Source organism: Suricata suricatta, chromosome 17 (assembly GCF_006229205.1).
Source record: "Suricata suricatta isolate VVHF042 chromosome 17, meerkat_22Aug2017_6uvM2_HiC, whole genome shotgun sequence".
Taxonomy (NCBI): Eukaryota; Metazoa; Chordata; class Mammalia; order Carnivora; family Herpestidae; genus Suricata; species Suricata suricatta.
This window is the reverse complement of record NC_043716.1, coordinates 18,347,095-18,368,710: the sequence shown is the minus strand read 5'-3', so window position 1 is coordinate 18,368,710 and position 21,616 is coordinate 18,347,095. Positions and strand designations below refer to the sequence as shown.

General features: G+C 53.6%; 1 long non-coding RNA gene across 2 annotated transcripts; it reads right to left on the bottom strand.

Moving 5' to 3' along the window:
* Nucleotides 1-3,786: 3,786 nt before the first annotated feature.
* On the bottom strand, nucleotides 3,787-21,616 carry LOC115282899. 2 transcript variants are annotated; one of them, XR_003904792.1, is made up of 3 exons: nucleotides 21,556-21,616; nucleotides 6,125-6,396; nucleotides 3,787-5,675 (listed from the first exon to the last, which is right to left on the bottom strand). It is a non-coding gene; the product is annotated as an uncharacterized LOC115282899 (long non-coding RNA). The 2 variants fall into 2 exon arrangements; XR_003904793.1 differs by having other exon boundaries at nucleotides 3,787-4,891.

The window sequence follows — 21,616 nt, the reverse complement described above, 5'->3', positions numbered from 1 at the left end:
TTTGAGTTACTTTTTGTGAGTGGTGTAAAATAGTCTATAATGGACACTTTTTAAATTTTTAATTGTTATTAATTTTTTTTTTATTTCAAAAAGAGAGAGTGTGCTGGGGAGAGGGTCAGGAAGGAGACAGAGACTCTTAAGCAGGCTCCATGCTCAGCATGGAGCCGGATGTGGGGCTGGATCCCACAACGGATCATGACCTGAGCTGAAATCAAGTGTTGGACACTCAGCTGACTGAGCCACCCAGGTATCCCTAATTAATTACCTTTTTTTTAGAGAGAAAACATGTGAGCAGGGGAGGGGCAGAGGGCACGGGAGAGGGAAGCCTAAGCAGGCTACATGCCTGGTAGGAGCCTGATATGGGGCTTGATCTCACAACCGTGAGATCAGAACCTAAGCAGAAATCAAGAGTCTGATACTTAGTCAACTGAGCCACCCAGGCATCCCATATAATGAACACTTTTAATAAAGATTTTTTTAACACTATCTGAACAGATAAAGGGATGAATGAGGCCCTCAAAAGGACACCGTGAAAACACCAGACTGTTTTGCCGAGACGGTCTCCTGGCAGACACCCCAGAGCTCAGACATTGGCCAAGGACAAGCAACGAGCGCAAACGTGCACCTGGTGTGGGAGCTGGAAGGCAGGGCACGATGGAGGGGGCAGGAGGCCATGAGCCTACTTCACTCTTCATTCGTCAGATGCCCACTAGCCCACCTACCTGTGGCAGACACCAGTGACCTGAGACACGAACGTCCCCCCACCCACCCTCAGGGAGCTAATATCCAGGGTATAATGTGCGGAGGGCAGCAGTAGCCCCCTGAAGGAACCTGGCCCAGGCATCTCCATGGCTGCACCTTCTTGGTAATGTGTTTATAATAATAATAATAATTGCAGTAATAGCAATTATACAGAGTTATACAGAGAACCTACTGGATTAGTCAAGACCACTCAGTTTTAAGTAATAGAAACTCAACCCGAACTGGCTTATGTAAATTTTAAAAATGCGGTTTGTGTATCGATTCCTAAAAACACCAGGGGCTGACTAGCCCGGGAGCCCCACAGACATCATCAGCATGCTGAGGCCCGCTCCGCCTCTTGGCACCACTGTGGCCTGACATCATCCTCAAGTAGTAAAAATGGCCTCTCCTGGCTCCAAGCTGATGATCTCAGCAAAGAGCAAGCACCTCTTTCCTTATTGTTCCAGAAACTTCAGGACATGGTTACAAGGACCAGTCCAACTTGGGTCTCATGCCCAGGCCTGAGCCGATACTTGAGGTCAGTATTGGGATGTGCCAATTGGCCTGGGTCTGGCGACAGGCTTGGGAATGGGGTGGCGGGGGGGATGGCCCCATTTACTCAGTAGGGACTGAGAATGGAGGAGGGGGGGTTCAAGAGAGCAGGGCTCTCTTGGAGGAGGTGACATTGAACAGGACTGCTCAACAATGGCATCTACACCCACGGCATGCCAGGCACAAAACTAAGTGTCAGACCTCTCAACAGTCCTATGTGGTGACACCATTCTTATTCCCATTTTACAGATGGGAAAAGTGGCTCGGAGAGGCTGAGTACCTTGCAAGTATCACATACGGGCAAGTTGGGGATCAAGGAACATAAACTCTTCTCTACCGGATGGAGCTTAGTGGGGGAGACCCCAGGCTCTGAACTTATGGAGGATGTTAAAGGGGATTTGACTGACTAAACCTAGTGAACAGGTATTTGGGGGGGGGAGGGAGAGATAACAGGGAATGAGCTGATGAACTTGGCACTGTCCCTGTCCCCAACCTATTTCCTGTCTTCAGGGCAGTGACATACTGCGTCCTTCTCTTGTTCCACATTCCCTGAAGCAGTGTAGTACGGACCCAGGCGCCAGACAGCCTGTGTTCCCCAGAACATGGAGCCTTTGGCTAGCAACTGAGCGCCGATAACTCAGAGGTGGAACTTCAAGGTAGCAAGTGGGAGGGAAGGGGGTGGGGAGGTAGGGAAGGATGGGAAGCAACTCGAGATGATGTGTAACCACACAGTCGCTGGTTTACAACAGACCACATAAGGAAAACGTGCCTCAGATGGTGAGGGAGGGAGGGAGAGGAATGTATGCCCCCATCTCGCCTCCTACCGCTCAAAGTTCATCCCTGGGAACGGGCTCCCTCTGGGCTTAAGCGTTGCACTGGTGGCCCCTTCGGTGGCCTTTACCCTGCGATGTGGCCCCGGGTGGGGTTGGTCTGTCAGCTTCAGCTGTGGCCCAGCCGTGCTGAGGCAGAGCAAGCAGCCGGGAGTCTGGTGCACAGGGGGACAGACAGACTCTGTAGGGGCACACAAGGTACATGTGATGCGCCCGCATTCCAGGTGTGATACAGCTGCAGCTGTGCCTCAGTTTCCCTCACAGTAAAGTACCTCCCCAAGGGTTGTTAAGAGGATATGAGACCATGCATGTAAAACCCTTAGCAGTGTCTGCCCCTGCCTCGCTGGAGGTGAACTGGACTGGCCATTCGTTGACTTTGCCTGGAGAACTTGGGAGAAGCTTCACTGAAGGGGGAGGTCCTGGCTAAGCTGTACTGGCCAGGCCTCTCAGTGGCACGCGACTCCCTTGAAGGAGAGGAAGGCCCAGAGATGCATGTGGCTTTGGCACAGCTAGATACCTCAGAGTCCTAAGGGAGTTGACCCCTGTTGCATTAACAACATGCACTTGACCTCCCAGGGCTGACCTCAGCAGAAAGAAGACTGGGAGGCAGAGATCCGGCGGAAGCAGCTGTGAGAGGAGAGGCTGGACTCAATCAGGGCTTACCCACTCGACATCCTCTGACTTCTGAGACGGCTCCGTGACTGGTTGGTCCCCAGCCCGAAAGAGCAAGTCTCCAGTTTTGATTGGAGGGATTTCAACATCAAATCTTCATACAAGTTTGCTCAGATAGTTCTGGATCTTTATGTGTTTGGGGAAGTAGATTCTGACTTCATGAATGCAATCCATTTAGGAGATAGAATCTCTAAGGGTGGAATCCACCAGGGGAAAACGAGGGACACACAAAGGTGAGGGTCACGGTTAGAACTCATCTTGACCATTCCTCCTGGCTCCCTCCCCAAGCAGTCCGAGATTGTGTATTAAGGAACACCCACACACCTGTGCTACGTAACCACCCTCCTTGCTCCCCATGCAAGCTGCAGGATCCATCAGCCGTGTGACGGTGGACAAGTCATTCTACTTCTCTGACCCTTAGTCTCAACTATAACATGAAACTGATGTCTAAAAATGGAAACATGCATACACGAAGACTTGTGTTCAATGTCCAAACAGCTTTTTAAAAAAAATTTTTTTAAGTGTATTTGAGAGAGAGAGAGAAAGAATTCGAAGCAGGCTCCACTCTGTCAACACAGAGCCCAACACGGGGCTCAAACCCACAAACTGTGAGATCATTCCTGCACTGAGATCAAGAACAGCTTATTCGTAATAGTCAAAATCTGGAAACAGCTTAAATGTCCAGCATTGGATAAATGGCTAAGCCAACTGGGGTACATCTATACGATGGAATTCTTCTCAGAACTAAGGCATGAACTACTGAGGGAACCTCAAAGACCTGCTGAGTAAAAGAAGCCAGACACAAAGCATAAACGCCAAATGAGAATATTTACATAAAAATTCTAGAAAGGCAAAATTAATCTCTACAACAAAGGCAGGTCAGCGGTTGGTCAGGGTCAGGGTAAAGGACTATTAAGAGAACTTGAAATGTTCTACATCTCGACTGCAGTGGTAGTTACAAGGGGTGTACACATTTGAGAAAACATAAGACTTGGGCACTTCAAATGGGTAGATTTTATTGCATGCAAAGTATACCTCAAAGTTTTTATGAGACCAAAGAAAAGCACTGCTTTATTAGGACCCTTTCTATGACAGAAACCCAACTTAGGATAATTTTAGCAAAGAGGAAATGCATTGGCTCATATAATCAGGTTAATCCTGAGTATAGTCAGCTTCAGGCATAGCTGGATCCAGAAGCTTATGGATACCTGGACAGCATATTCTCTTCATCTCTGAGCTTTTTCCTCTTTGTTGGCTTCGACCTCAAACAGAGAACAGGATGGCCACTAGCAGGTCCATCAACCTGGCAAATCCCACAAAAAACGAATGCCTCTTTCCCCGTAGTTACTGCAGAATCTCCCAAGGGGAGTCTCTGTGTTGACATTGGGGACAAGTGACCTTCCAACAGAGAAGAGGCATTATAAGAATCATGGATGCTGTGGGTAGGGAAAGCGGACAGGCAGCCACACCACATTTCTCCACATACCCAAGGGGTGGTGTTATCACCCATTTCTACCTCCAGACACCTCTCCAGGGGCCAGGCATCAGGACCAGGGCCCAACCTCATTCAAGGCTCAAGTGTTTTTCTTCAACGTCACGGGCCTGTCTGCTAGTTAGAATCAAGAGTCAAATCAGAGAGCGAGCACTAATCTCTTCCCCACCAGCCAAGGCAAACAGAAGGCCCTTCCTGCCTGTGCTGGGCTGTCTGCACCCAAGGAGGCTGGTGGGGGAGGGAGGAGCGCGGCCGCAGCTACTCTGGCCCAGGCCCAGGGGAAACGCCTTGGAGTTGACGGTGTCTGGACTTGCAGGACGAACATGCAGGAGGGGAAGGAGGCTCCCTGGGCTCTGGATCTCGGTGGGCCGGGCCCGAGAGGACTGCAGCATCTTGAGCCAGAACCACGAACCCTATAGGGTCCGGCCAGGGCAGGAGAGCCAGAGAGGAAGCGGAAGGAAAGGCCATCTTGGCAGAGATAAGGACGGAAGGCCCTTTCCAACACACTGAGACCCAAACCTCGCTTCCTGAGCGGTGCAACTGCATGAAGTGAGCATCTTCTCCGTGCCAGACCCCTCCCAGGGCTCTCTGCTCAAGTGTCCTCCTGGAAGCAGAGAGAAGTGGGAAACGACTTTGCTTTTGCATTCGGAAGCCACGTATTCAGACACATGTCTAAAAGGGCACTATCATGCCCATCCAACAAATGAGGCAAGAGTCGGGGAGGGTGAGGAGGCTTTACCCAAGGCCCCCAGCTAAATGACTGCCCCTGATCAGACTCCTGGGCAAAGGCTTATCCCTCCCCTGTCCCCAGCTCCATGAGCTCAAAGCTTTTGCCTCAGCCTGACTGCTCTAGGCTGTGAGTTGAGCTGAGGTTATTTCTGACCCAGGTAAGCCAAGGCCGCTTAGGGCCACCTCCCAACCCGGCCCCAAGGCAAGAAAAGCCCGAGCTGAGGTCCACTGCCCTGTTTCCCACCAAGGTGCTGGCGCAGTCGGCCTGCCCAACCACCCTGTTTTCTGGGAAGCAGGTTAAATAGATGTCATTGCCAAGAGCCTGTAAAACACTGGAGAATAGCTGGTGGGGGGCAGGGGGACTGCCAGACTGAGGACGAGAGCGCCAAGGCCAACAAGGGAAGGCGTGGCCAAGGCTCAGGCCCCTCGGTGCCCAGGAAAGCCGGCGGGCCTGGCCTGGAGCTGCTACGATCTGGGAAAGTAGTGTTCTCAGTTCCTGTCTCCACCCATCATATTTGAGGCAGGCTGGCCCTCTGGCTCTGTGGACTGGTCTAGGAACGGCGGACGGCTTCCTGGAGCTCACAATGTGCCTGTCCGTGAGTTCCCGGCGTTGGCAGCCTGCCCAGGTGGCCCTCAGGCCAGGCTCCTGGAGTCTAGCTCTGTAGGGAAAGAAGGAGGGTCAGAGACAGCCTTCTGCAGACCTAGGCACCCCCAGAGGGGGGCCCGACCCTGAGGGCCGCCAGCTCAGGGCAGGGCCCAGATGAGCAAGCCCCATGCAGGCTGTGGTCCTTCCTAGATACCTCTGTCCAGCCAGGGTGCAGGGAGCCAGGTGCCTCAGCCACCCACCAGCTGTCCCCTAGGCCACGCCTCCGATAGGTTCTGCAAATGGGGTTAAATCTTACACTGCCCAGAACTGGGGCAGCCGTGGGTCCAGGCTGGCTAGGAGCACTCCCATCAGGGAGACTGAGGAGCCGTAACCCAGCCTCTCCGTGGTGCAGACACCTCCTCCACGAGAGAGCAGTACCCACCCACTCCCCTCCGGATACCGCATGACCCAAGCATTATGATATGCTTGTTAAACCGTATACCAATTATAAGTAATTATTACCGGGAGAGCACTGGCACGGGGAGTCGGAGGCTGCAGCTTCTAAACCCCAGCCCTGTGTATCCTGGCTGTGTCTTCTGGGGAGTCTGCTGATCACTTTTGCCTCACTCCTCCAACTGTAGAATGAGGCTCCAAAGAGGGCTCTCAGCAGCAGAAAAAATAATGGACGTGAAAATCTGTCAACAGCAAATGGTCACATCTCCTCCATCAGACTCTTCCGTCTGTAACTGGTGGGCACATGGCCGGATAGTTCTCTGGCTGCTTAAGAGAATCACCTGAGGAAGAGAAGCCAAAGAGACCAGTCCCTGGGTGCCCCCCGCCCCAATCCCTGGCCACCCAAATCCAACTTGCCTTGGTGGGGAGGAAGGGGGCGGGCTCTGACATTTTTATAATGCTCCCCAGATTCTGAACGTGACCCGAGTCTAGGAGCTGTGCAGCAGCCCACTTAGAGATCAGTCAGGACGAAGCTGGCAGTTCAGTTGCTTCACCAACTCCAACTCCATCCATTAGAATAGAGCCCCCGTGCGGCTCCAATGCCCACGGCGCTCCAAGCTTCCTGGTCACAGGCGGCCTCTGGCCCATCCCCTTGGCAGAAAGAAGAGCAAGACTGGCTTCCCAGGGCACAGGGCCATTGCTCCAACAGGCTGTGAGCCTCACACCTTTTAAAAACCCCAATCTTGCTAACAGGGTGGGGGGTGTACATGCTTTGGGGGAAAATGCTGGAAGGATCTCTTTCATTAGCAGACATCCTCTCTAGGTAGGGGCCTTTACATCCTTCTGTATTTGAAATGCTCTTTAGTGGGGGCACCTGGGTGGCTCAGTCAGTTAAGCATCTGGCTTAGGCTCAGGTCATGATCTTACAGTTCGCGGGTTCGAGCCCCACGTTGGGCTCCGTGCTAACAGCTCAGAGCCTGGAGCCTGCTTCAGATTCTGTACCTCCCTCTCTCTGACCCTCCCCTGCTCGCGCTGTCTCTCTCTGTCTCTCAAAAATAAATTTAAAAAATATATATTAAAAAAATGCTCTATAGTGGAAGGCAGCTCTATTATAGTTGGGGGGGAAATAGTATTCAGTTTTATTTTTCATGTATTTTCTTTTTAAAAATATTGGTATTTTTTTTTGGCAAGTGTTTGGGGTAAGGAATGAGGATGGCACTCAGGAACAAGGAGGTTTGGGGGGGATGGAAGGGCAGGGCAAAGGGGTCTCAGGGACACAAAAGTGATTTAGAGGCAGTGAACGCTTAGCTATAAGGAATAATGTATCACCCCATGTCTATCGTAGGTAGTAACAATCTCATTTCATGAAATACCTATCCACCTCTTACCAAGAAGGGATAAATGTCACTCTGTGCCCCCCATGTTAACCTTTACCTTGAAGTTGTCCCTTCTCTTGGGCAGATCTTAATGCGGAGGCTCTTGAGCAAACCCAGCCCTTTAAAAACCGTCTCTGGGAGAGCTGGTGTAGAGGCATGGCTGGGAGGGCCAGACCTGCGGAGCAAAGGGCCCGGAGGAGGAAGGCTGGCCTGGCCGCAAGGGTGACATGCGGTCAGGGCCCTGCAAATAGCCATCTTCTCCAGTGACCAGGGCTTGCAAGTGTGTACCTGGAAACCCGAGGAATACCTAGAGGATTCATTGCCCTTGGTGACCTGTGAGGCCAATGAACCCAGGGGTGACCACAGGAGTAGGTGGGGTCCTGCTGGCTGTCTCTTCACCTCCCTGTCTGCCCATCCAAGGGCAGGCCTCAGCTGTGGGCGAAAGGTTCTGGGGCTTTGGGATCTGGTGATTTCTGCCCACTGGCATTCCTGGGTGGAGGCAGACATGTCACAAATTGGGATTTCTCTTCCCCAGCATGCAACCCCTAAGCCCCATACCGGTGGGGTGGGCTGGTAAAGGTGGGCACGGGGCCATCTGCTGAGGAGACAGGATCAGGAGACCTGGGAGGTGAAATAGGGATAGGGGGGCAGAGGGGGGGAGAACTGGAATCCACTGGGAACTTGTTTTTCTTTTTTTTGAGACAAAGAGAGGCAGAGCATGAGCAGGCAGAGGAGGCAGAGAGAGAGGGAGACACAGAATTGGAAACAGGCTCCAGGCTCTAAGCTGTCAGCACAGAGCCCGATGCGGGGCTTGAACCCACGAAGGTGAAATCATGACCTGAGCCGAAGTGGGACACTCAACCAACTGAGCCACCCAGGAGCCCCATGGGAGCTTATTTTCAAAATGGCCAAGTAACTCCCTCTCTTTTAAAGCACAGTACAGGGGGCACCTGGGTTGGTTCTTGAGTCCTGGGATTCTCCCTACCCCTCCCCCACTCATGCATGCGCATGCACACTCTCTCAAACTAAATAAGCATTTAAAACACAAGACACATTTCTGCCCAGATGTCTTTTCCCCTCCTGCCTCTAAACAGTTCCAACTTCTCGGAAAGGTGGGCCTCCTGGCAAGCTCCACACTACTGCTCGCCCCTAAAACCCCCTGCCTTGGGCTCTGCACCTGCAGCTGGGGTCCTCTGAATCCTCACTGCACACAAACCTGAGTTCCAATGCAGGACTAGCTCAATGCCCAGACCTCCCCAATCCTCCACCAAAAACCAAAACAAAACAGTAAAAACATATGTAAATCAATGCATTGGCCCAACAGAATTATTTGAATAATTCACTCCCATCTCAAGAGGATGGGGGAAGACATCCCAATCTGACCCCAAGAAGCCCCTCCTATCCCAGAGCAGCCAGCTGGGCAAGGGGTGGCTTGGCAGCTGCTGTCCGATGCACACTGCAAGAACAATAAGGATTTTTAGGGGCATTATGACTGAGTCAGAAAACACAGCTGCCCCTGAAAGTCCCTCATTTTTCTTGCTGTCCTTGAACTCTCTCCAGGTAAGTCCGCAGTCAACTGGCCCCAGCGGTCGGAGGGAAGGGGCGAGTTGGAGAGCGGGTCCCCTAACCCGACACTGGCCCACATCCCAGGGGCTCCTGAACGCTCTGTGGTGGGCAGGGTGGCCACTGGGTCTCCACCGCGGCACAGTTCTCTCCAGTGCCCGGCCTGGCGGCTGGCCACCCTCACTACCCTCACGGCACGCACCACCAGCCTCTGCTCCACGCAGAGCCAACTCTCACCCCAGGGCCTCCTGCCCGTGGAGGGCCGTGACCGGAATGGGAAGGGATCCCAAGTTAACGAAGGCAGTCTGAAGAGCTGGGCAATGCAGAAAGACCTGGGAGAGGTCATCAGGCCCATGTCCTCACATGGGGGGGAGGAGCGCAGACCCCATCTTGCAGAGAGACTGAGCTCCTGAGAAGCGGAGCGAAAGTCACAGGCCTCACACGGCACATGAAGCAAGACAGTCCGCTTCCAGGCTTCCTCAGAGGCCAGGCCGGGTCCAGGTAGAGAGGAGAACGGGGCTGGGGGTGTCAGGAAACCTGGGAGAAGGCTGCTCGGCTCTGAAAACCCTCTTGAAGGACAACGTGAAAGACTCAAGACTAAAGGGAAGAGGGAACCTGAATCCTGGTTGGTCCCCTTTCCAGCGGTCACGGCTTTGGTTACCCTGTCTCTAAAATGGGCCCACAAGGAACTAATCTCCCACCATCTCTCCCCGTTCAGAGAAAATGAGAGGTTTGGCTCTGGGGTATAAACCCAAGGGACAGTGCTTGAAAAGCCGGTGGACACAGGCCCTCTGTCCGTGGCAGGAGGCACGAGGGTGAACCCTGGAAACCAGCATGCCGTGTGAACAGGACCTCAGTCCAGCCGTCCCCGTGCACATCTTGCCCACCTGCCCAGAGGTGAGCTCTGGAAGAGGCAACAGTGTCAGGTGGGCCTGAAAAGGAACAAGGGTCCCCGACCCCCTACAGAAACAGCCTGCAATGGGCAAAGGCGGCTGGTATGTTTCGGATGGTTTTCAGATTTGAATCAACCAGAAGACAGGCTCCTTGAGGAAGTGCAGGCTGGAGGAAAGAGAGTGGTGCCCGATTGTGTTTTTCCTCATGGGAGGATGAAAGGGGCTTCCAGAATCAGAGCCTGGTTTCAGGTCCTTCTCTATGGACCAGCCTGGATGGGCCGCCAAGGGCAGCAGAGGCTCCCGCCACAGACCCTGGGCCTTTGACTCCTCTGAACCTCATGGTCACAATGCCACCCGTCTGTGGAATGTCTCCCATTGGTGGCTCACTTGTGCCCTGAAGCCAGGCCCTTCCACCCTGGCCACCAGCTCAGCTGGAACCTTTCCAGCTGGCCACGGGCAGCTTGTCCTGCCCTGCCTGACACTGCACCCACCCCATGGGAGCCTGTCACCAGTCACGCTGTGCGTAGGCGACAGGCAGCTTCTCAGTGCATGGGCGGCCCTGCCACCGTGAAAGCCTAACTCTCGGAAGAGAGACCTGGTAGCACTATCTGTTCACTTGCTGTGTGACCAGGTATAAGTTACCGTGCTTCTCTGTGCCTTGGCTTTCGCGTCAGTAAATGGGAAGCCCACTTCGAGGGGTGGTGAGAGGGCTGGAGGAAAAGCAAGTGCACAACACCATTTTAGCAGGTACCTGCCAGAGCCTATCACTCTCTCCAAGTACTGTTCCCCTTCCCCCGCAGACCCCCAGGGCAGGGGAGGGGCCAGGCCTCCTGGAAGTTGCCAGAGACTCTAGGCAGGGGGGCTACGAGGGGTGGGGGTGTCCGGCTCAGACCTCGCTGCTGCCAGTGTGCTCCTCACCACCTCACACCGCAGGTCCTTGTTCAGACTGAGACACAGCGTACCCCGAAACCAGCCAACTGTCCTCTCACCGGCCACCTTCTGCCCTAGTGGAGATCACGGCCACACACTCCTCCAGCAAAACCCCAGCTGTCCCCCACACACTAGGAACAGAGCCAACTGAGCCATTTGACAGCGTGACTGCATTACGCTTCACCCGCTAAGAAGCCCCAACCGTGTTTGCATGAGCTGGTCCTGCTCACATTGGGGTGACTGGGATGCCCTGGCCCCAGCACAGTGGAATAGAGCAAGAGGGCGAGACCCAGCTCATCGCTTAATAGCCACAGGACCTTTGATAAGCTGTGTGACCCCTCTGTGCCTCAGTCTGCTCCTCTGCAAGGCCAGGGCGACTGCCTAGTTCAAGGGGTGGGGGGAGGAGTATTAAAGACGTTTGTTCCTATCAAAGGCTAAGGACTATACCAGACACGGAGCATCCGAGCGGAGTGAGCTATTGCTACCCATTCGCCACTGTGTTCTTAACACCCAGCTCACCTCTTCTGGGTAACCCTTCCGGCCCCCCACCCCTTCTTTCTCCCCACTCCCCCTGACCCCACCCTTGTGAAACTGCTTCACCTACCGGCTTACCAGCAGCACAATCCTGAAACCACATACACCCTGTTGCATGCATGGATTACTGATGCTGGTTCCAGGGCCCTAGTCTGCATTGTAGACAGGCTCCTGGTATGATGCTCAGGACACCCAAGTTTAAGCACTGTCCTAGGCTGTCAACTTACCACCGGACAGGCGGTGTCTGCTGTTCAATAATGAGGTGAGGTTGGGAGCTGCCCCAGGTAGTGGCCAAAGGACCTCCTACCCCCCCGCCTGCCAATGGTAGGTGTGTGAAAGTGACCCACGTGGGCATGCCTAGCAGCAGAGCTCACCCATTCCTGGGCCTTGGGCCCTGGGCCTTCCCAGAGCCTGTGCTGATCCTACGTTGATGACCACGGGCCTGGTCCCCGTCCTCAGGAGGTGAAAAGACCTCAGGGCTTTCAGAGGAGCTGCAGAATCAGGAGGCTCCACTCTGAATGTGGAGTCCCTAAAATAGCCAGCAGCCCACAAAACCATGGTGGAAGGAAAAGGGAAGCCAACCAGAGTTATCAGCCCTTGTTTGGAATTTGCTTTAGAAAGAAAAATATGTGCCAGTCCCACCCTGATCGGGGAAGGAAGTGGTCAGGCCGCGGGCAAAAGTCCCAAAATGTGCTGGGGGAACCCCTCCTCCAGAGAAGCTACTGGAGGGATGCTGGGGCCTGCAGCAAGGGCTGGCGGGTCTGGCCCCGGGGGCCTGGAGAGGCCACGTATGCTAGAGGCAGGGGCCAGATTTCCCTACAGAGGGAACTGGGGAGGGATGCTAGAGCTCCCAGCGCCCAACTTAGGGGAGCTGGCTCTGCAGGCCCCCCTTCCAGCACCTACCCAGTCAGCCCTAGGGACAGCTGCTTGGAGGTGGGAGCCTGAGGGCACAGCTGGATCAGAGCCTGTGCGACAGAAGAAAGTCCTGGACTTGCTGGGCCCATCTGCCCTCACCCGCTGTTCACGGGCTGGGATCAAGAAACCCAGGAGCCCTGAAATCCATACATCAGAGTCCCCGGGTTTACGATAATCAGCGTCTCTGAGCCAGAAATTCTTTTGCTAAGAACCACCTCAGCTCCTAAATGCTTACACTCACCCCTCCAGCTCCCCCCATGCCCCTCTCTCCAGCCCTGCCTGGCCTGATGCCAAATGGCCAGCATGCCTTGGGGTTGGCTCAGCACCCCCTCAACATCCCCCCCCCTGCAAAACTCATCAGTGGGTGGAGGCCCAAGTGCCCCAGGGCAAGGCTGGCCCAGAGCCTGAATGCATCTGTCCACACAAACACCCGCTCCCATTAATGAGGCTGGTCCAGGGAGGCAGCACCCTCCTTTCGTCCACAGTTCCAGAACATCTGGAGGAGCCAAAGCTGGGCATGGGTCCTGCCATCACAGTCACAAAGTTTGTCTTTTAATGGGGACTCCCCGGGGGAGGGAAACAAGGAGAGAAGGCATGCAGACAGCTCAGCTAATAGTAGGGGAAGGAAATATCTATGTTGGGGCACCTGGGTGGCTCAGTTGGTCAAGCATCTGACTTTGACTCAGGTCACAATCTCATGGTTCGTGGGTCTGAGTCCCGTGTCAGTCTCTGTGCTGACAGCGCGGAGCCTGGAGCCTGCTTGGGATTCGGTATCTCCCTCCCTCTGCCCCTCCCCTGCTCACACTGTCACTCTCTCAAAAGTAAACAAACATTAAAACATCAATCAATCAAAAATAAAAAGGTAATGAGGTATACATACCACGTTTTGCAACACCACTAATTAAACACATTCCTATCTCTGCAGTGAAACCCAAGGATATTCATGTTCCCCAAGAGAAATATCGACGCCAATGGTATCACGTCAGTTTGGGTCAGGTTTTCCCATGAAATTAGTTATGCCAACAAACTTTTGGTTTTCAGTTTTTTTGGAGTTCAGAATTTCAGGCAAGGACTGTGGGTCTGCACCAGTTAACAGCTATAAACTACAAAAGCTGGGTCCTAGCTACATTCTCTGGTCTTGGCTGGAGGTCCCCACCTCTGCAGACTGTCCCCAAGGCCATGGGACACAAAGCAAGCACACTCAAGGCATGCAGAAAATACAAACAGTGAGGCACCTGGGTGGCTCAGTCGGTTAAGCGTCCGACTTGGGCTCAGGTCTTGATCTCACAGTTCATGGGTTTGAGCCCAGCATTGGGCTCGGTGCTGACAGCTCAGAGCCTGGAGCCTGCCTGCTTCGGAGTCTGTCTCCCTCTCTCTCTCTGCCCCTCCCCCACCCGCACTCCACACTCTGTCTCTCTAAAAAAAACAAACAAAAAAAAACAAACCAAATGAACTATCACCAGAATTCCCCCCCCCCAAAAGGACTAAAATTATTGCTGACAAAAGTAAGACAGTGGCACTTACACCCTGCCTTCGTTTACCCACTCCAGGGTCAGGAGCTGAGAGAAGCTGACATAGATGAATAATTTTTCCAACTCCACTGACCCGAGTCAAGGAAAACAAAACTGTTGTCTGGACACTGTTGCTGCCTGATGGGCGGGCACATAGAGTGTTTTGCATGGAGCAGGTGAGGGGGTGGTGGCCAAAACTGAAAACGCATGATTTTGTTCCTCTTTGTGTACTTGCTCAGAACCTCCCTGTGGCCAAAGTTCCATCTGGAAATCTAAAATAATGTATCTCATCACAAATTCCTAACAGCTAGTTAGCAAAATGGACTAATTGGGTAATCAGGTTTCAGATGTTCTAATTATATTCCCTTTGGAGAAGCAAAGCAAAACAAAAAAACATATTATTTGTATGTGTATGTAATTTAACAGCACTTCTTCCAAAGAGTGTAAAACATCCAGAAAGTTTCAAATACAAAAAAAACCCTCACACTTTATGAAGGAATATTTTAAGACACATTATCAGCAGTGGAATAATCTATAAAAATGCAGTGCTTCTGCATTAAAGGGTGGTATCTGAAAAATACTGCAGCAACAGCTTCCATCAGCTGTCCTGGAATTAAGTGGGTTCCACCACCCCCTTTAATGCCACAGGGTTTCGGCATCCTGAAATGTCATACCCTCTTGTTTCTTAATAGAGCACTCCTACAAAGGACTCCCAGAAATTTCCCCATCGCCTGAGATTTCTACACCCCAAGTTGGGAAAGAGGTTCTGGGCTCCACTCTTCAGCTCTGCCTAACCCGGCACTGGCAGGTTTCTAGGAGGGATTTCACTCTATGATTGGGGAATGTGTTTAGCCTGACAAAATGTCTGGGGTAAGAAGGTAGGAGGGAACGCCTCCATAGAAGGGGGTCTGCACGCTAGAGGGCCCGGGGGAGGGCAGCCCTCCCGAAAGCCAACTGCCTGGAGGGCGTGGCCAGCGGCTGCAGGCGGAGCCATCCAAAACCTCCCAGCCAACCGGAGCTGCCGGAGCCCTCCAGGACTATATTTAGTCAGGGCTGACTGCCCTCACGGGGCGGGGCTTGGGGAGGCCAAGAACCACCACCTGTGAGCCCCAACGCCTGCAGCCCAGCTACCAGGGTGCTGACGTGCCAGAGCGCGACTCCTGCTGGAGGGGACACATGCATCCTCTCTGATATTTCCTCCAGCCCTTGACAGGGGACACGCGCTACCCATCTGATAAATAACGTTTTCCCGACAAAGAGGGGACCATACTGGGGACGCATGGCCTGGCCACAGGCAGGGCTGCGGAGGGCACCGGCCACCAGGCGTCCGCACTGACAGGGGCCGCTCAAGTTAGTTTCACTTTCTGGTTTTTATCCGGGGCCACCTCTCACCCTGATGCAAGAAAATATCCTTTGAATGCCACAAGAGAAAAAATCCTCAAAAATGTTTGTCGTTTTTTCCTTTTTCTTTCTTTCTTTCTTTCTTTTTTTTTTTTTTTTCCCCGAGGACACGGTTTTCCTCTGAAGACCCGGTAACAGGCTTTGGTGAAAACCCCAACTACGTAACTTCGGTCCCCGGGGCTGTTAGGCTCTAATATGATTACACATCTAAATGCAATAAATGGGGCAAAGTGGTATTATTTTTCTGGGAAAAACCAACATCATAAAAGGGTCTTTATTGAATCAAGGGCCCGAGAACTGTTCTCTTGCCTAATTATGGCTCCCAAGTGAGTGAGGCTGGGTTTCCAGGCAGGAGTCCTCAAAACTCCCCAGCCCAAAGGCCAATGGGATATTTGTCACGACTTGTCTAATTACAACAAAATCCACCGAAAGGACGAGAGGGAGGATGCCAAGGTAGGTTGGCAGTAGCCCCTTCCCTGACTGGGGCGCTGGAAACAGGGGGAGCTGGTTCTCCAACCTATTACTATTTTAAGGAGCAGCCCCCACCCCCCATCCCTGTCCCTTACATTCAAGTCAGGATCCTGGACCCTACCCCTCTCCACTGTCAATGCTTAAGTGATTTCCCAGCATCAGCACTGCCCCTCTCTATAGAAAAGGCCCATTGTCGAAATGTGATATTTTGCCAGATGGTTTAACATTCAGCGATTTGGCCAAGTTAGTGTGCATCCAGACCTGAGAGACAATGAATGCTTGCTATCACCAGACACAGAAGGAGAGGCAGAGGCAGGGGGAGAGGGAGAGAGACTCAGGCCAAGAGACGTAGCCGGGAGCAAGTGGTCTAGTTGACTTTTCCCAGATATAGAGTGGTCTGGCCAGGCAAGTTGGAGACTAACATTTTGCTCATATGCAAATCCTGGTTCCAAGTATCTGTTTAATCACCCTCAAAGTTCCAACAGCAAAGAAAGACACTTTCTTTTTTTCATGTTCTTAAGCCCACAACATCAAGCTCTACAGGAAGGGATTCAAGAGAATGTTATCCCGACTCTCCTACTAACTTGTCCCCTTGGACTCTCCCACTAACCTGTTCCCTCACATAGGCTGAAGCACAGTGATTGCATGAACCCACCCCTGGTAGTCAGGGACTTCTCCCTATACCCTCTCCACAAGGGTGTACCCAGCATATCTCCCTCAAAAAGCCAGACACCCCCCCCCCCACCGCCACACAGCAAGGACTTAACTTTTCTCCCAGTATTTTCTCTCCAGATATTAAGCCAACAGCAGCTTGCCAGCCTCAGGTCATCTTTCCTTGACTTCCACGGGTTTCTTCTCTGGCCCTACAGCCTCTAGTTGAACTACAGTGTCCCTTAAGAACAGTTGCATGTACCCCCTGCCACCATGCCCCCGGCCTTTCACACAGGGATTCTCTTTTGATCCTCTGGTCATACTGCAAAGTTCGTGTGTATCATCACAGCCAGGAAAATGTAGTCTCAAGAAGGCATGTCACTGGTCCAAGGTCACTAAGCTCGTCCACAGGAGAGCCTCATTCCCACCTTTCCCTTTCGCAGATGCCTGCCTTCAGCAGAAATGGATTGTGTCTTCCGCCAACCTCCAGGAAAGCCAGGTCAGATCAGCACATGAGCAGTAACGCTACTCACTTGTTTTCTGGAGAGTGGGGGAGATCTACCTTACATAGGACATGGAGAAGAGAAAAAACCGAAGCCCAGAATGAAAGTCTCAGTCATTAAGAAGGAGGGGCTAGTTTTTCCCTTGAACCCCACATACCCCAGGGCAGAAATCCAGTGAGAGGAAGTGAGTTTCATGAGAATGAACCACAAAGTCTTCACAGATTGATCCAAATTTCCCAGCTGCACATCTCCGAGCCTTTTCCCCACCCCTCCCAACCAGAGCCCCAGGTTCCAATCTTGTGCCCTCCTCTGTGCCTCCCGGCCCAGAATCGGCCCAGAATCATAGGAGCAACATTAAGGCTACAAGGGGTGTATGCTGTATCCAGTCCAATCCCCACTTGACAGAGAAGGGGGCTCGCAGGCCCAGAGTGGCAGAGATTAAATCAGGCGATGGTTCTTTCCACACAGCACCTCCCTCCCCAGTTCTCCTGGACAGCAAACACAGGGGTCTGGCTACAGGGCGATTTCAAAATTCCCCAGATTTCAAAATTCCCCAGACTGTGCCAAAGGGAGGAAGGAGGGAGCAGCAGCGCAGTGGGTGAGAAGTCACCTGCTCTGTGTCCGTCGGTAAGCCCAGCGCACTGCCCACGGCCAGCTGGGACTCCTAAAAACTCTAAAGGACTTGAAAAAGATCATGGTCTCTCTCAATCGCTGGTTTGAAATTCCACATAAAAACATCACATAAAAGAAAGTATAAGGAAGTCCAACGACACTCTGATTTTTATTTCCTGGGGTGAATTTGCTGCAGTGTTTTTTTGGAATATCAACTTCCTTCCTTCCTTCCTTCCACCACCCCCTCCCCCGCCCTTTGATTTTGTACCATGCTTGACTGGTCCCGCTAGAGTTGTGCTTTAAGTACTCCGTGCGGGGTAATCCAGCCCCATCCACCCTCCTGTTCCACAGCTCTCCGTTGCTCGCTCCCAATCTGCGAAGCCCTCCTACACCAGGAGGCTCTCGCACCAGTGGCAGCTGGGAGATGCTGGGGGAGCCCCTCCCCCTCGGAGCGTCAGCCACAAGAGGACTCCCGGATACCCCTCAGCTGCTCTCAGCGCTGGAGGACAAATCACAGGGGGCAGCGAGAGGTCCTGCACGTCTCAGGCTATAACCCAAGCCTGGCCGCCTCCAGGTATACCGTAGAAAGAAAGGCTGAGACGGGGAGAGATTCCCAGACATCATCCCCACTTTGGGATTACGGAGCTGCTCTTCCCAGGGGGTTAAGTAACTTGCCCAGGCTGGTAGACACCTTACACAACCTTCCAACCCGAGAGGCCACCGGCCTTAGGTCTCAGTCACCCTGCACCCTTCTCAACCAACGTGTGTACACCCACAGAGTCCAAATAAGAGAACCGAGGCAACAAGGACCAAGTCAAAGGTCCATCGGTGTGTGCCAGGCGCCGAATCTGCGTTCTTCCTGTAAGCCTCACCACAATGCTACAACGTATCATCAAGCTTCCTTTGCAAGGGAAGAAACTGGCACAGGGACGTTATGTGTCAAAGACCAAGAGTCAAGCCCCTGGGGACCCACGGTCCATCTTCATGGCCTTCACGCTGGGCTGCTTCCAGAAAAACCCTTCCTGGGGCCCAGACTGACGCCTTGCTTCTGCAACAACTCTTTCAGGAACCTGTCACAGAGCATGAGCGCTGTTGTTCCGTGGAGGAAGAACGGAGACAGGCCAAAGAGTCAGCCTCGTGCTCAAGGTGCCACAAACCCGCCTGGAAGCAAAATCCACCCCGTGCAGGAGGGAGGGCCACACATAATGAATGCAAAGCAGGGGACAGAATGCTGACCTCCGCTGAGGGTTCAGAAAGCTCAGCTTTTGGGCAAAGGGACACCGAAGGAGACCTGGGCCACCCCCAGGCACGGAGGTATTTCTAAGTATCAGAACTTCTAGAGTTGCTAGAATGCTGGGGGCCGAGATGTAAAGGGGGTGGGGGAGGGGGTGGCTTCTCCCAACACATCCTTTGCCGATCCAATCACGCTGAACAAAAACGGGTCTCCCATCTTTCAGAGGTTGGGATTTGATTTTTCTTTAAAAAAAAAAAAGTCACAAGGGCGAGGTTAATTATTCACCAGGCTGCAATCTACTTAAGAGTTGAGGGAATACAAGTTTCCTCCTTGGAGGCAAGACCAGGAGGCCAGCTGGTTTTTAAGTCTTCCATGGGTCTCCCTGGGGGTCTGCTTGAAACTCTTCCTCCCACCAGCTTCCTGAAGCCGGCTCCGGGGCACAAGGAGCTGCCCCGTAAGCCACTTTCTGACCAAGTGAGGTACCTGCTTACAGGGATGGAGTGGGGGAGGGGCGGGGAGGTTCCAGTTTCAGGAAAACTAGAAGACTTCAAAAGGGGACAGTGAAATCAAAAGGCTCACAACCAAAGCACAATTCCTAAATACAACGGCTTAAATCAAAGCACAAATCAGCTGTTAGAGGCCAGCCCAGCCCACCGTGTAGCTAATTCAGTCACATTTTGCAAAGGAAAAATCCCAAGGAGGAAAAATGTAATCACTCCCTTCCCCCGAAGAAATGAAGCACTAAGGCATTTCCTAAAAATCCCTAAAACCCCGGGTGGCCACGGAGAACGGGGCATGGCCTGAGGGAGAACGGGGCATGGCCTGAGGGAGACCCGCCAGCCCCCTGAACCAGGCCAGGGGAGGCCAGGGACACCAATCGAAGGGTATTCCCAAGATTTATGTCCCTGATCCCCGTGTCTGTCCTCCCCGGGGAGGGTGCAAATCAGCCAACCCCGCCAGCTTTTCCACGAACTCAGTAGCTCCCGCCCCATTCTGCGGGTGTTTTAGGACCACGCAGCATTCTGGAGATTTCCACTTCATTTACTTTAAGATACTCATCCCCAGGGCCGGGAGAGGCATGGGTTCAACTGGGGGAAAAATCTGTTTTCTCAACTTGGTTCAGTACTCCAAAGAGAGCGTTTTTTTCTGAAACGGGTTAGGCCTCCTGTGGATGCTCCCACCACCCCGTTCTGAAACTATGTTGCCTCGAAACAGAGGGTTTGTTAAGGTACTTGCACCTTTAGATAAAGGACCAAACAGACTTCTTCCCATAATTGTGGCATCTGCACTTGACACTCACTAGAGCCTGCAGGACAAAGCTCACACTGATACAGTGCAGGCCAGCTGTGGTCCAAGTGGTTTCCCCCACTGGACCTATAGGCCCAGCCTTGCCTCAGTGACCCCACAGCCCATGGGTCTCCCCTCCACATACTTCACCCCTGTGCTAAGTCCCCAACAGGGCCACCCAAACCAGCACAGAGACTATGCTGGGTACCTGCAAAGTCAACTCTATGCTAAGCCCACAGAAGCCTGTGGAGAAACAATCCAGATGGGGTCTCTGCACAACGTCCAGGGGCGGGGGTCAAGCCGGCTGGGCTGCTTTCTCCCTCACCCTCCTCCCTGCTTCTAGAAAACTCTCCAGTTTTCCAAAGTCAGGTGGATAGGGGCCCAAGGTACCCTGTTTGGTCAACTTGCCCTTCACACGGTTCAGGTCATCTGGCCGCATGTGTTCCCAAACGTTTTCCCACTGCCAAGATGGCCAAAACACATTACAAACAAAAATAAACACAAAGTTCCAACACCCAGCAAACTAGAGGTTTTTCAGGGCTGGTAGAGTTTTTCGTTTGTGGGGGCTAGAAGCAAAGTGGGTAGAGGGTTTAAGAAGAGAAACTCAGCATAAAACCTGAAAACTCAGAGCGGTCAAGATTTCGTTGCATAGATCACGGAAGAAAAGAACACTCCCGTGAAGATGTACCTTTAAGGAAAGGGTGGTGGAAGGGCGGGGGAAGGGCAGGGGCTTCCCCCTCCACATCCAGTGCCATCTTCCCGGGGGCAATTCCCGAAATCGGGTGATTCTCCCCACTTCCAAGCTCAAGGTAGCCCCCTGGAAAGCGCGGCAGGGCAAGCCCGGGTGGGCTAATAGGCGAGGGGAGCTGGAGACCTGCTGTCTGTCCCCTCACCCCAGGTCCGCCCTGGGGGGAATCGGCTCCACCCGAAGAACACGGACCTGACACCGATTGCACAATGACCGAAAAGTTCTGAGCACGTTCCCACCGTTCCTGCGAAGCACAGGGATCCCTCAACTGTGCCCAGAGAGCCCGCGCCGAGCGCCCCCTGCTACCCTCTCTCCAGTGTGGCCCCGGGAGGTGGCCCCTGGCAGGAGTTCACACTCCCGCCTGCGCGCTGAGCTCCTGCCGAGCCGGCCTGGAGCTCGGAGAAGCCGCCGGTTCTGGGGGCCGAGGACTGGGACTTTGTAGGCCAGTTGAACCGACACCCTCATCTCGCCCGCAAAGACCCAGTCCTCAGCTCCCGCACGTCTCCGAAGTTGGGGTGCGGGCGCGCCCCGGACGGGCTGGATCCCACCGCCCGCTTTTCAAGGCGCTCCGCTCAGCCGACGCTCTGGGTTTCCCCCAAGCAGCGTCCACCTAAGAAGGCACCCGCCCTGCCCGACCTCGGCCCGCAGGCTCCGAAACCAGCCCACGAAGGGTTACACGACGTTCGGTGCCGCGGCCTTCAAGCCACCCCGGCGTAGGCTGAGGGACAGTGCTGGGCGTGGGGGAGGTGCGGGAACCCAGCCGTCCCCGACCCGGCCCCGCCAGCCGAGAGCGCTAGAGTTACACGCCGAGAAACTTCGCCGCGATCCCAAGCCGCGCCCGCGAGGCCCAGCTCCACGCCGCCTCAGTTACCTGCGCTCAGATCCGCGGGGCGCAGGGCCGGGGCCGAGCTGCGGGCGGGGCGCCTCCCACC